Source organism: Lepus europaeus, chromosome 4 (genome assembly GCF_033115175.1).
Source record: "Lepus europaeus isolate LE1 chromosome 4, mLepTim1.pri, whole genome shotgun sequence".
Classification (NCBI taxonomy): domain Eukaryota; kingdom Metazoa; phylum Chordata; class Mammalia; order Lagomorpha; family Leporidae; genus Lepus; species Lepus europaeus.
In genome coordinates, this window is record NC_084830.1 from 57969835 (window position 1) to 57984186 (window position 14352).

The window sequence follows — 14352 nt, forward strand, 5'->3', positions numbered from 1 at the left end:
CAGGAGCCAGGTGCTTCTCCTGGTCTCCCATGCGGGTGCAGGGCCCAAGCACTTGGGCCATCCTCCACTGCACTCCCGGGCCACAGCAGAGAGCTGGCCTGGAAGAGGGGCAACCGGGACTAGAACCCGGTGTGCTGGTGCCGCAAGGCGGAGGATTAGCCTGTTGAGTCGTGGCACCGTCCTGTATTTCTTTTTTTTTTTGCTTGTACTGAAGGTTTTTTTTTTTTTTTTAGGTTTTTATTTATTTATTTGAAAGTCAGAGTTACACAGAGAGGGAAGGAGATGTAGAGGCAGAGAGAGAGAGAGGTCTTCCATCTGCCAGTTCACTCTCCAATTGGCTGCAACAGCTGGATCTGCCCTGATCCAAAGCCAGGAGATATGAGTTTCCTCCGGGTCCTCCACGTGGGTGCCTGGGTCCAAGGACTTGGCCTATTCCACTGCTTTCCCAGGCCATAGCAGAGAGCTGGATTAAAAGTGGAACAGTTTGGAGTTGAACTGGCGCCCATAAGGGATGCTGGCACTGCAGGCGGCAGCTTTCCCTGCTATGCCTCAGCACCAGCCTCGTCTTGATAATCTTATTTGATACAAGAATATTTTTAATTTTGACAGATACAATTTATCCTTTATTTCTTTTTTGGCTGGTTCTGAAGGTGTTTTTATCTAAGAGTTCATTGTCAAACCAATGTCATGAAAATTTACTCCTATGTTTCTCCTAGTAATTGTATGGTTTTACATCCTACATTTATGTCATTTATCCATTTTGAATTAATTTTAGTATATAATGTGAGATAGAAATCCAATCTCATTCTTTTTTATGTGGAAATGCAGTCGTCCCAGCACTTTTTGTTGAAAGGAATATTTGTACCCTATGGAATAGATTTGGTACCTTTGTCAAAAATCAAGAGGCCATAGATGTATAGGTTTATATTCAGACTATTATATTCCACTGATTTATATGTCTAATTTTATGCCAGTACCACACTGTTTTGATTACTGTATATTTGTACAAAGTTTAGAAATTTGGAAATACTAAACCTCCAGCTTGAATCTACTTTTGTCATACTGTTTTGGCTATTTGGAGTCCCTTGAAGCTCCATGTGCATTTGGGCTTCACTTTTCCACTTCTTCAAAGAAGGCTGTTGGCATTTTGGTAGAGATTGCATTGAATCTTAGATTGCTTTGGGTAGAACTGACATCTTAGTATATTAAGTTTTCCACAAGATGTTTTTCCACTTATTTATGGATTCTTAATTCTGTCAGCATTGCTTCATAGCTTTTCAGTACACAAGTCTTTCACCTCCTGGGTTAAGTTTATTAATAAGTTTATTAGCTGCTAATGTAAATGGAATTACTTTGTTAATTTCCCTTTCACATTGTTCATTGATGGTGTATAGAAACAAAATTGACTTTTATGTTTTATTCTTGTACTCTAGGACTTTTCTGAATTCAGTTATTATTTCTAGTAGCTTTCTTACAAATTTTTGGGGATGTACTACACTTTTACATATAACCATGTCATTGTAAATAGTGATAGTTCTACTTCTTCCCTTACAGATGGGATGTCTTTCCTTTCTTGTTTTCTTATGTAATTGTTACACTAGAAATGTCAGCACATTGTTCATTAACAATAGTGTAAGTGGGAATTCTTGTCTTATTTTTGGTAAATTTGGAAAGTTTTTAGTTTTTCACCATTGTGCAGGATGTTATATGTTTTTCACAAATACCCTCTATCCTGTATCCTGTTAAGGTTTCTTAATATTACTAGTTTTCTGAGTTTCTTTCTTTCTTTCTTTTTTTTTAAAGATTTAGTTATTTGAAAGACAAAGTTACAGAGAATCAGAGGCAGAGAGAGAGAGAGAGAGAGAGAGAGAGATCTTCCATCCACTGGTTCACTCCCCAGTGGCCACAACAGAGCGGTACTCTATCCAAAGCCAGGAGCCAGGGGCTTCTTCCAGGTTTCCCTTGTGGGTGAAAGGGCCCAAAGACTTGGGACATCTTCTACTGTTTTCCCAGGCCATAGCAGAGAGCTGGATCAGAAGTGGAGCAGCTGGGACCCGAACCAGTGTCCACATGGAATGTCAGCATTGCAGGTAGTGGCTTACCTGCTATGCCCCAACTCTGGCCCCTTAGGTTTTGTCATTAATGAGTGTTGCATTTTATGGATATTTTCTTTATTGAGATCATTATGTAGTTTTCATTTCTTCTATTAATGAAATTTATTTTATTTATCTATTTCTTTAAGTCAAAAATCATTTTTAAAAAATGTATATGAGAAGCACAGTTACAGAGAGAAAGAAAGAGAGGAGAGACAGAGAGAGAAGTCTTTCATCTGCTGGTTCACTACCCCAAATGCAATGGCCAAGACTGGACCAGACTGAAGTCAGGAGCCAAGTGCCTCTTCCTATCTAGTCTTTTACGTGGCTGTAGGATCCCAAGCAGTTGGACCATCTTCCACTGCTTTCCCAGGTGCATTAGCAGGGAGCTGGATTGGAAGTGGAGCAGCCTGGACCTGAACTGGCACTGATATGTGACACTGGCTTCACAGGCAGCAGCTTTACCCTCTACACCACAATGCTGGCCCCTATTGATTTCTTTATGTAGAACCACACTTACATTCTAGGATTAAACTCCATTTGACCATGACTTATAATCATTTTAATATGTACTTTAAATTACATTCTGATATTATTTTTAGGATTTTTACAACTATATTTGTGAGGGATATTAGTCTACAATTTTATTTTCTTGGAATATTGTTAAATGTGCATTGGTACTTGAGTAAAACCAACCTAACTGAATGAACTGGGGTTTTCCTTCCTCTTCCTTTTTTTTTTTTTGGCAGGACTTAAAAAGTGTTGGTGGTGATTCTTGAAGTGTTTGATATAATTCACCAGTAAAGCCATCTTTTCCTGGACTTTCTTTGGGGAAGAGAGCATTTTAATGATTAAATCAGTCTCTTGACTTGAAAAGTGAGGAAAAGAAGAGCAAGCTAAATCCAAAGCTAGCAGAAGGAAAAACTTAATAAAGAAAACAGAGAGAGAAAAAGAGAGATATTCAAGATGGCTGAATAAGGAGGCCTTGCTCTTGCCACTACCACAAAGAACTAGAACAGCAAGGGAAGGACTGTATTTCTAAGATATTGACCGAAGGAAAATTTCAACAAAGAAGTGACAGGAACTGTAAACAGCACAGGGGCTCTGAAAGCGAGCAGAGAGAGATGAACAAAGCACACTGGAGTCTCCACCCTGGCTCCCTGACTTGAGGGACTCCATCTTGCTGGGAAAAGGTAAGCTGAAAGCTTCGCAACCCCTGTCATTGCTGCAGAGCTGCAATTCTTTTTTTTTTTTTGGAAAGTAAAATAGCAAGGTTTATTAGGGCAGGGACATCCATAAGAACGGATGGGCACCTCTCCAGACAGGACCTGGAGAGAGTGCTGTTGCTCGGACTGGGGGGTGGGGGGAAGGAGCGAGATTACATGTTGAGTGGAGAGATTACACCTGGCCAGACCAGGCGGGTGGCTCAGCAGAGAGGCAGAGGGCTGAGCGCGCAGTCCGGTTGAGGTTTTTAAGGAGTTGGGTCTTGCTTCCCCACATCTGCTCCTCTTGGAACAAAGGGCTTTTTGGATGTAAATAGAAAAACTTCTCTCTTGAAGCAGACCTGCAATTCTAACTATAAGGGAATTCCACTGTCCTCACTGCTTTATTATTTTTCTTTTTTAGGAATTTAATGATAAATTCTCAGGGTTATAGCAAATTCATGATAATTACTACAACACAATTCTCATTTTAATTTGATTAATACAAAGAGAACAGATTCAATGTTGTTTATAGATACCACTCTAAGAATATAATGATACTTCCCTGTTTTCTTTCCCTCCCTCCCTCTCTCTTTCTGCCTTCTTTCTTTCCTTTCTTTTTAATTTTGAGATAACATTTTAAATTTATATTACATTCAAAGGTGTAATATTCCACAAAATAAGGAGTTCAACAAGTAAAAAGTGAAAACATCCTAGCTGAGCACGAATACAGGAAAGGGCTATAAACAATAATCAAATGAAAAGATGAAAATTTCATTCTTATACAGTAAATTTTAAAATAATCATGGAACATTAAAGCTACAGTAGCATGTCATTCCTAACCATTGGCTTGACAAAGATATAAAACAAAATTTGCCCGCTTTGACAAAACTATATTTGCAGCAATACTGATACATACAAGGATTTCTTTCTTTTTTTGTTTTTGTTTTTAAAATTTATTTTCTTCTTTTATAATTTTAGCTCTCACATGTAAAGGGGATTATGTAATATTTTTCTTTCTGTATCTTGCTTATTTCACTCAATATGATGTCTTTTGGTTGCGTCCATTTTGATGCAAATGGTAGAATTTCTTTTTTTATAGTTGGATAGTCCATTTATGTGTGTGTATGTGTATAGCAGATTTTCTTTATACATTCATGTGATGATGGAATCCTTAGTTGATTCCATATTTGGCTATTTGGAAGAGTGCTGCTATAAACATTGTGCTGGTAGTGGTGCTATTTCTTTGATAAAAATGTTCATATGTTTTGGATGTATAGCCAGTAGCCTCACTGGCTTTAAGTCTTGTCTAGAAAGCTGATTGGGGTGCAAGTGACTGCTCTGCTCCATAAAAGGAATCTATAATGCCTCCCTCCACCCCCAAAGCCCCAGCCCCAGATCTGAAGTGCTATGGTATAGTTGCTGCTAAACTCCATTCTTATTTAGGGGATGGCAGGCAGCCCTGTTGCTAACAGAAGCCCCTGTAGCTCGAAACAAGGCACTTCACAGGTCAGGTAGCATGTCCCTCTACATCTTGCATCTGTGAGATTGCTGGCCACAGGCCCCAGTATCACTCTTGTGTGCCCTATAGGAACTGGGGGCAGTCACTTTTGTGTCCTGTAGCTCTGGAACCATGGCTGTTGGTGCTACTTGCACTCCCCAGCGGCACCTGAAAGGTCCTAGCTGCATTCCTCTGCTTCTTGCTGGTGACTGCTAGTCCATAATCTGTAACCTAACTGGTACTCGACCTGTGAGACCTGGATAAGGATCCCACTGCATCTTGCAGTTCTGGGACTGTGACTGTTGGTTTTATAAGTCCCAGGGATACCTATGCTCCTATGTGGGGCCTGCAGAAGTCCCTGTCTACATTTCCTGATGCAGGCCTGTACCTGCTAGTGCATGATCCCCAATATAACGAGATCACTGTGGGGGACCTGGGTAAGGTGCCTTCTGAGTCCTCCAGATTTGTGACTGATGGAGCTATATTCCATAGAGTATCCTGAGTTCACTCTGAGGGATCCAAATAAGGATCTCCCTGCATCCTGTAGTACTAGGGATACCTGTGCTCACCAGGCTTGCACTGGCTAGTGCACAGTCCATGGCATAACCTATCAGCTAGCTGTAAGGTGTAGGTCAGGTATACTCCCAAGTTCTACAGCTCTGGGACTGGAGCTATTGGAGGTATATTTCACAGAGTCACCTGTGTTCTCCCCATGGTACCTCGGAAGGACCCTATCTGCATTCTTCTGCTCCAGACCAATGTGTGCCAGCACACAATCCCCACATAACCAGGGAGTGAAATACAAGACCTGGGTAAGATCTCCACTGCATCCTGCCCCTCTTGGAATGTGACTGTTTGGTCTATGAATCGTGAGAAAGCCTGAATGCCGTACTTGCTCTGTGGGACTGCAGGAAGACTCTATCTCCATGCCAATGATGCAAGTCAATGGTTGCCTGAACACAATACCAAGGACAACATAAACTTTTCCTATGGAATATGGATAATATGCAGTTCTTAATGCTTAAAGCATTTCCCCTCAGATCTCAAACAAGAGAGGGATGCCCACTTTCACTACTCTTTCTCAATATAGTATTGGATGCAGTACAAGCAAGAGCAATTGAAAGAAGAAAGATTATAAAGGGCATTGAAGTTGGAAAGGAGGAAATAAAAAAAATTCATGTTTGTAGATGGCCTGATGTTGTACATGGAGAAACCTAAGAACTCCACCAAAAAGCTGTTAGAACTGATAAGCCTATTCAGTGAAGTCACAGTTATATCACATAGAAAAAACAAATAACACTAGCTTTTTATTAAATCAATACTGAACTCACCATAAGAGAAATCAAGAAAGATATCCCATTCACAGTAGCCACAAAAATTAAATATTTAGGAATAAATTTAACCAAAGAAGTGAAAAATCTCTATAATGAAAAGCATAAAACATGAATGAAAGAAATAGCATCAAGGACACAAAAAACTGGAAAGATATTCCTTGTTCATGACTTGGAAGAATTAGTATCATTTTTTAAAAAGATTTATTTATTTATTTATTTGATAGAGTTACAGACAGACAGAGAGAAAGGTTTTCCTTCCATTGGTTCACCCCCCAAATGGCCGCCACGGCCAGCGCTGTGCTGATCCGAAGCCAGGAGCCAGGTACTTCCTCCTGGTCTCCCACGCGGGTGCAGGACCCAAGCACTTGGGCCATCCTCCACTGTCTTCCCGGGCCAGAGCAGAGAGCTGGACTGGAAGAGGAGCAGCCGGGACTAAAAGCTGGTGCCCATATGGGATGCCAGTGCCGTAGGCGGAGGATTAACCAAGTGAGCCATGGTGCAGGGCCCAAGAATTAGTATCATTAAAATGTATATACCACCTAAAATCTATGAATATGATTCATATCAAAATATCAATGACATTCTTTACAGAGTTAGATAATAAAAACTTGAAACTCACATGGAGTCAAAAAAGGCCCAGAATAGTTAAAGCAATTCTGATGGAGAAAAAGAAAAAATGAAGCTGGAGGCCTCATATTACCTGATTTTGAAGCATCCTACAAAGCTATAGTAATTGAAACAGCAGGTACTAGCATAAAAACCAGAACACAGATCAATAGAACAGAATAGAAAGCCCAGAAATTAACCCACATACATACAGCCGACTGATTTTTGACAAAAGTGACAGAACATATATTGCAGAAAATATATGCCTCAATGAATAAATGGTGCTGGCAAAATTGAATGTATGTATGTAAAAGAGTGAAACTAGATCCACGCTGCTCACCATATACAAAAATCAACTCAAGATGGATTTAAATATAAAACCTGAGATATGAAGTTGCTAGAAGATAATGTAGGGGAAACAGTTTAAGCCATTGTCATAGCTGACGATTTCTTGGATAAGACCCCCAAAGCACAAGATAAAAGCAAAACTAGACCTTGTTTCAATCTCTGTGTTATTCTGCGTTTCAAATAAATAAATCTTTTTTTTTTTTAAATGAAGTTCTCTCTTGGGGTGCACTGTCTGGCCACTCCAGGTCCCTTGCCCCCTCATGGTGTTGCCCTCTTCTTCCTGCCACCCCACACCCCAAAGCCTTGCACTGCCTCTGCATATCGTCCAACTGTTGTGTCACGGGAGATGCTTCTGGAATCTGCAAGATGTACCCTCCAGGGAAAGCAAGCACCTGATCCTTCTTCAATCAAACCAGCCCTTCAAAAAATTCTCAGTTTTGGAGATTTATGACCCTGTGTATCAAAGAGAGATTCCAATTCTTCCAGGCTCAATCCCACCAACTCAAATTGGAATTTGAGAAGCTTACAAATGAGAAGATGGGAATGAAGTGACGTGATATCATGTCCTGTGAGATGTCATATGGACTCCACACTGAGATGCATAAACAGGCTGAGACTGTGAAGCACCTCAATGGAATCTGTACTCAGATTACCCCCTTCCTGACCCAGGAGCACCAGCAGCAGTTGCTAAAGGCTGTGGAGTGCATCAAGCAGGTAGACTGCAGGGGAGTCCAACAGCCTCAGCCGACAGCAATAGCTCCAGCTGCTGTCCCACTCCTCCCTTTGCTGCCCCCACCCCTCCCACCTGTGCCCCTCATCCATCACCCTTTACCTGGTGGGCAGCAGTTCGGGGTTGCTGGCCCTGTCCTGGCTGTCTTGGCTCAGTTGACCACTTCCAAGGAGGACCTCGTGAACATCGAGGTGGGCATCAAGGCATTCAGAGCTGGGAGATGCCCGAGCAGGAGCATCCCCCTCGCCGCCTGAGAGTCTGGTGGAGGAGGAGCGACCGAGTGGCCCTGGTGGCAACAAGCAAAGAGGGAAGGATAAGGTGTCAGGACCTTATGAGAGTGACTACAACCTGTTGGTGGATGAGGAACAACCCTCAGAGTTCCCCAACGCAGCCACCACCCTCTGTGGAAAGTCACCTGTGTCCCCACCTGCCAGGAGCTTGAGGGCAGTCTGGCGTCTGTGGACTCCGGTGTCCACCCCACTCCTCCTGGGCCCATCTCGGCCTGTCACCTGTGACAGCTGGTGGCCAAGCCCATGGAATTACCCTGAGGAGCCTCCTGACTCTGTCCAGCCCCTTCACCATATCCTTTAGCCTGGGCTCCCACAGCACCCTTAATGAGGACCTCTCCATGCCCGGCTCCTACGTCAGCCTCCACCAGCCTCCACCCCACCCCCACCCCCAAGTTAGCAGCTCTGTGGTGTATTGATGCTCTCCATTGTGGCCTCTCAGTCACACTCCTATCTCTGAGGCTCGTCAATCTATTCCTCCCCGCCCAGCATTCCACCTGTCTGTGGATTGGTAGTTGCAGCTGGAGCCATTCTCGTCGGACGCGCTGGCGGGTGCAGGCATCCGGTGGCACGCCCGGCAGGTGAACACGCTGGCGCAAGGCGAGGTGGTCTGTGCCGTCACCTGTAGCGGCTCCACGCAGCACGTGTTAACACATACTCTGCAAGGGCTGCGTGAAGGTCTGGGAGGTAGTCCGTCTCCATGCCAAGATGCTCTTGGCCGAGCTCTACCGCCTGAACAGAGACAGCTACATTCAGTCCTGTAAGCTGTTGCCGGATAGCCAGAGTATGATCTTGGGCAGTAAGGCCAGCACATTGTCCATTTGGGACCCTGTGGCTTCCACGCTGGGCATCAAGATAGAGTTTGCTTCTTCGGCTCTGACTTGTTACACCGTGGCCGTTAGCCCCGACACCACGATTTGCTTCTCCCACAGCAGCGGAGGCAGCTTTGTGGTCTGGACCTGCAAAACCAGACCATGGTCTGGAAGTTCCAAGGCCACACAGATGGTACTAACCACACTGACATTTCGGATTACTGCGCCCAGGGCCTGGACAACACCGCGCTGCTGGGACTTACAGGAGGGCCATTAGCTCCCTGATTTTGTCCTCGGGCCACTGTCCCAACCAGGGCTGGTTGGCCATGGGCATGGAAGGCTGCCAAATGGAGCTCTTGCATGTGTAAGTACCAGCTACTCCAGGAGAGTTGTTTCTCTTCACCCAGTCCGCTCCCTGTGGGCTTTGGCTCGCGAGCACTGGGAAAGACAACCCGCTCCATGCCTGGAGGACTCCGAAGGGAGCCAGCATTTTTCAGAACAAGGAGAGTCATCCCCAGACCTGAGCTGCGACCTCTCCAGAAGTAACAAAATATACGGTGACAGGCTCAGGGGACAAGAAAGCCACCGCATAGGAGGTGATCTACTGAGGTCTCTTCTTGCACTCTCGTGGACACCTGTGCGCGCGCGGGGTGGAGGGTAGGGGTTGGTGGTCCTGAGACAAAGACCACAGACTCTTCTCCAGCCAAGCCTGTGAGTGCCACAACAGCTCTGCTCGCAGTTGACTGCCTCACACTTTCCGTTGCTGGATGTGGGGCTGTGTGGACCTGGCGCGGGGTTGGGGGAGATGTTAGGGGAAAGTTCATTTATCAGATACACACAAAGATCTAAATTCTTTCATTTGTATCAGAATGGTTGGGACTGGAGGACACCATGCTGAGAGAAATAAGTCACACAGAGAAAGAGATACCTGCATTTCCCCCCTTATATGTGGGAGCTAAAATAAAGAAAAGCTAAAAAATAAAAATAAAAAAGAGCTGTCCATGGGGGTTAGTTTTGGGACAAATACAGTGTTTTGTCAAATTCTGTTTTAAATCTGTCAAGTTGATAGGAATTGTATACTGTAGTTTTAATGATTTTGTGACTTAAAATTTACTTGAGTGAAGCTGAACATCTTTTCATTCAATTATTGCTTGGAATCCTTGCCTATTTTCCTGCTGAAATATGGTCTCTTTTATTTTTTAATTATTGAACTCTTTATTTACTGGAGCCATTAAATATTTGGTTATAATGTAAGTTAAAATATTTTATCTCAAAAAATGAGTAAAATATAAAGTTAAAAATAATATAAGCAGCACTACCTAAAAAATGTTCATCAAGTATCAAAAATTTTCATTTTATGCACTTCAAGTAGGTGTAGCTTATTGCATCATCCCTCAGCAAAGGTGTTTAAAATGTTATAAAAGAAAGGAAAAGGACATATACACTTGAGTAGTCTCCAGTCCCATTCTCCAAGTATCAGAAATGAATATAAATCATGATAAAGTTAATGTGGAATTTTTAAAATTCCTTAATTAAAACCAGTTTGCATGTTCTAAAAAATCGAGTTATCCATTTGTAAACTCTTTTTCTTTGGAGCACTGTTCCTATACACTATTTATAAAGCCTCAATGGTTTTACCATTCTTCTACCCAAGCCTCACCATGAATTTTATGTTTGTTTGTTCTATCTTAAATTTTAGTAGAATTCATGTTGTTCTGATAGGAGCACCCTTAAATCCATGTCTTTGCCTTCTTAATGACTCCAAATAAATCCTTTTCAGTTATGTTGTAAAAAATTGGTATGAGTTTATTGAGGTGTTAAGAATTTTCAAATCTATGCCTATATTTTTCATGATACATATCTTCCAAGAATGTTTTCAAGACATCTTGTATGTGATGTCAGTTAGGAATCCAATTTTATTTCATACCTCTGAATAACCAGATGTCCCAATGCTGGGTATTCTAGTTTGAAATAACATGATTTTTAAATTTTTACAGTAGTATTTTCTCTGTGGAAGAACCACAGTGTTTGGATTCATATGAACTGATTTCGAATTCAGACTTTATCACTTATTAGTTTTATGAACTTATTCATGTTATTGAACTGTCCTTTAATTTCTTTTCCTTTAAAATGGAGGATAATAATGGCTGTCTTTCAACAGTATTTTGAAATTAAAGTTCTACGTGTAAATTATCTGAAGGAACTAGATGCTCAGTTAAATGTTTACCTGCATTGCTTGTTTTATGTAACTTCCCTCTTGCCTCATAATTTATGTTCATTTCTATTCAATTTAGTCCATTTTATTTTTTTCTTTTCTAATTCTTGGTGCTTTCTGCATTTATGCTGTTAGACTTTATCCTACAGCTTAACGTATAATAAAATGGAAAGTGATTTTGCAAACAGCATGAGCTCACTTACAATGTAAAAAAAAATGTTTTTTTCCCGAAGCAGATAAACACACAACACACACACACACACACACCTCACTTTCTGGTTTATTCCCCAAATGCAGGATTGGGTCATGATAAATTCAATCCATGTCTACCACATGGACGGCAGGGATTCAACTACTTGAGCCAAAACCTGCTGTCTCCCAGAGTGCACATTTGGTGGAAATCAGAAGCCAGATCTGGGACTTGAACCCAGATACTCTCCTATGGGATGCAAGCATCCCAGCTGGAGTCTTAACCACCAGACCAAATGACTGCTCCTCACTTATTTTTTGAACTCATGTTCTGGGTGAATTATTTCTTCAGATAGTAACTGAATTATGCATTATTTTGATGTCTCAGTGCCATTTACTTGGTACTCCAACCTGAGCATTTCGAGTTAGAATAGAGCAACTAAGAAAACTTCAACACTAGCTCAGATGAGAAAATTTTGAGCTGGGGCAAAACTCCTCTGATCTATAAGCTAATATGCTATAATTTTAAAATATTTTACTTAAGGGTTAGGAAAGCTGATTTGTTTATCTAGTGACAGTATTCTAAGACACTAGGATAATCTCTCTTACTCTTTCACTGCAGATTAATATTAGTCTCTAGATTGTTAAACCCTATATTAAATTGGATACTATATCTTTAATAGTGCATATAATTAGTAAGATAAATGGAACATTTCAAATCACTGAAAGAGTTTTCTACTTGGAAAACATAAAATTTCTAATCCAATCAAACATCTACAGACTATCTAAGTACTTAGATGCTAATCACACAATAAGTTTAAATTTTTAAGTTGTAAAATTGGAAATTACTTCAGGATACTAGAACAGAAAATAATTAAATAATGATAAATGCTGTTTTGGTAAAATGCTATTTAACCATTAAAACCATAGCTTTCAAAAATATTTAATAATATGTATATATACCCAATGTTAAGGAAAAAGTGATACACAATTCTCCATACAATATGAAATCTATATATAAATATGTATGTGAACAACATGGTTAGTTTTATGTAAGTTTTTATTTTACTTTATGTTAGATTTGGCTGTAAATTACAGAGGCCAAAAAATAACAGTGGCTTAAAGAAGACAAATTTATTTCTCAGGTAAATGACTGGAGCTAACTCTAAGAGACAATTCTGTTCCACAAAGTTGTCACAAATCCATGAGTTATTTGTAATTTAAATATACTATGATTTTTGAGTGACGCCAGTGTCGATCCAAGACCATGGTCATCACATCAATATTCCATGCAATATAATTTAGAAAGAGGTAAAGATGAAAGGCAAAATATGTCAATCACTTTTTTTCAGTACCTTTGATGATAATCTCTCCAGTTCCCCCACTTTTCAACTCTTGGTGATCATTCTTCTACTCTTTTTTTCTATGATTTTGTGTTTTTTAGGTTTTAATTCTTATTAAGATCATGCAATATTTATTGTTTTGTTTGACTTATTTTACTTAGCGTAATATCTTCTAGCTGGCTCATCCTTGATGTTGCAAGTGGTAGGATTTTTTTTTTTTTCTTTTTAAAGGCCGAAATATATATAACTGTCTATAGTTTCTCTATCTGGATGTTGTAAATGATATTGCGGCCAACATGATAATGCAAATATCTATCTCCTCAAGATAGTGATTTTTATTTACCAGAAGTGTGAATTTGGATCAAATTGTGTTTATTATTTTCAGAAGCTTCCATAGTGTTTTCTATAATGGCTGCACTAATATAAATTTCCATAAAAATACGTGTTTACTTTCTAAACATGCTGTCAACATAATCTTTTAACTTTTGGATTAGTGCCATTCTAACAGGTGTGAAATGATAAGGGTGAAATATTATTGTTTTTTTGACTAGCACATCCTTGATGGATAGTTATGTTGAGCACCTTTTCATATAACTGTTGGCTAGCATTGTGGCATAGCGAGCTAAACTGCTGCCTGTGATGCTGGCATCACATATGGGCTCTGTTTCAGGTCCCTGATGCTCCACTTACAATCCAACTCCCTGCTAATGTGCTGGGAAAGCAGCAGAAGATGGCCCAAGTGCTTGGGTCCTGCTACCCATGTGGGAGACCTGGATGGAGTTCCAGGCTCCTGGCTTTGGCCACTGCAGGCATCTAGGGAGTGAACCAGTGGATGGAAGCTCTCTCTCTCTCTCTTCCTCTCTCTCTCTCTCTCTGTCTCTCCCTCTGTCTGTAACTCTGCCTTTCAAATCAATAAATCAATAAATCTTTTTTAAAAAGACTGATTTAATTTTGTCTTTTCTTTCCCACTGTCAGTGTCTTGGCCACTTTTTAATAATTTCTGGGAGTTTTTCTTGAGATTATCTTATTATTCTTCTATTACATTTTAAATTTCCACAGTCATATTTTTAACCTAAGAGATTTTTTTGGTTCTCTGATTATATACTTTCTAGAGCATCCCATCCCTCTTTTTAAAGATTCTTCTATTTTATAAATGTTGTTTATTGTTGTAGAGATCTGTGAAGTGTTATTAATATATCAGAGGGTATTAGTTTATAATAAAATTAAGGTTATTTGTTATAATCTTCAGTATCTCTACTTAACTGAATTTTTCTCCTGATTTCAGTTAAAGACTATCTGTCTTTAATTTTGATTTTTTTCCATGTAGCATTTTGTGATGGCTGATACCTTTCACAGCTAAGCTTCAGATACTAAAGAGTGATTTGGGAACTCAGCATCTTCCTGGGACTTATCTATTGATTAACTTCACTTCTTCATTTGAAGAGGAGGCAGTTTATTTGCTGGAGTACTCCCATAAGTCAATATACGCAAACTTTTCTCGTGTGATAATCACTTGAGAGGAATTCTTGAGGTTCTTCCTTAGTGCCTATGTCTTAGTTACCAGAGTTTCTGGATCTTCCCCAGAAAATGAAACCATCGTCTCCACACTCAGAATGGAGAGAGTTTTATATATTCCTTCTATTTTGTATGTGTGATAGTTAATTTTGTTTGTCAGCTTGACTAGGTCATGGT

The 14352-nt window shown here is 40.5% G+C and overlaps 1 long non-coding RNA gene and 2 pseudogenes across 1 annotated transcript in view; 2 read left to right on the plus strand and 1 right to left on the minus strand.

The window, feature by feature from the left end:
• Positions 1-2873: 2873 nt before the first annotated feature.
• The window catches only part of LOC133757661 (uncharacterized), a 289895-nt gene continuing 278416 nt past the window's right edge, over positions 2874-14352 (plus strand). The window contains exon 1 of the long non-coding RNA XR_009865711.1: positions 2874-3286. This is a non-coding gene — a long non-coding RNA (uncharacterized LOC133757661). The remainder of the gene's footprint in view (positions 3287-14352) is intronic.
• Positions 7345-9521, plus strand: LOC133758170 (transducin-like enhancer protein 2; annotated as a pseudogene).
• Positions 9313-14352, minus strand: part of LOC133758171 (solute carrier family 7 member 12-like) — a 31525-nt pseudogene continuing 26485 nt past the window's right edge.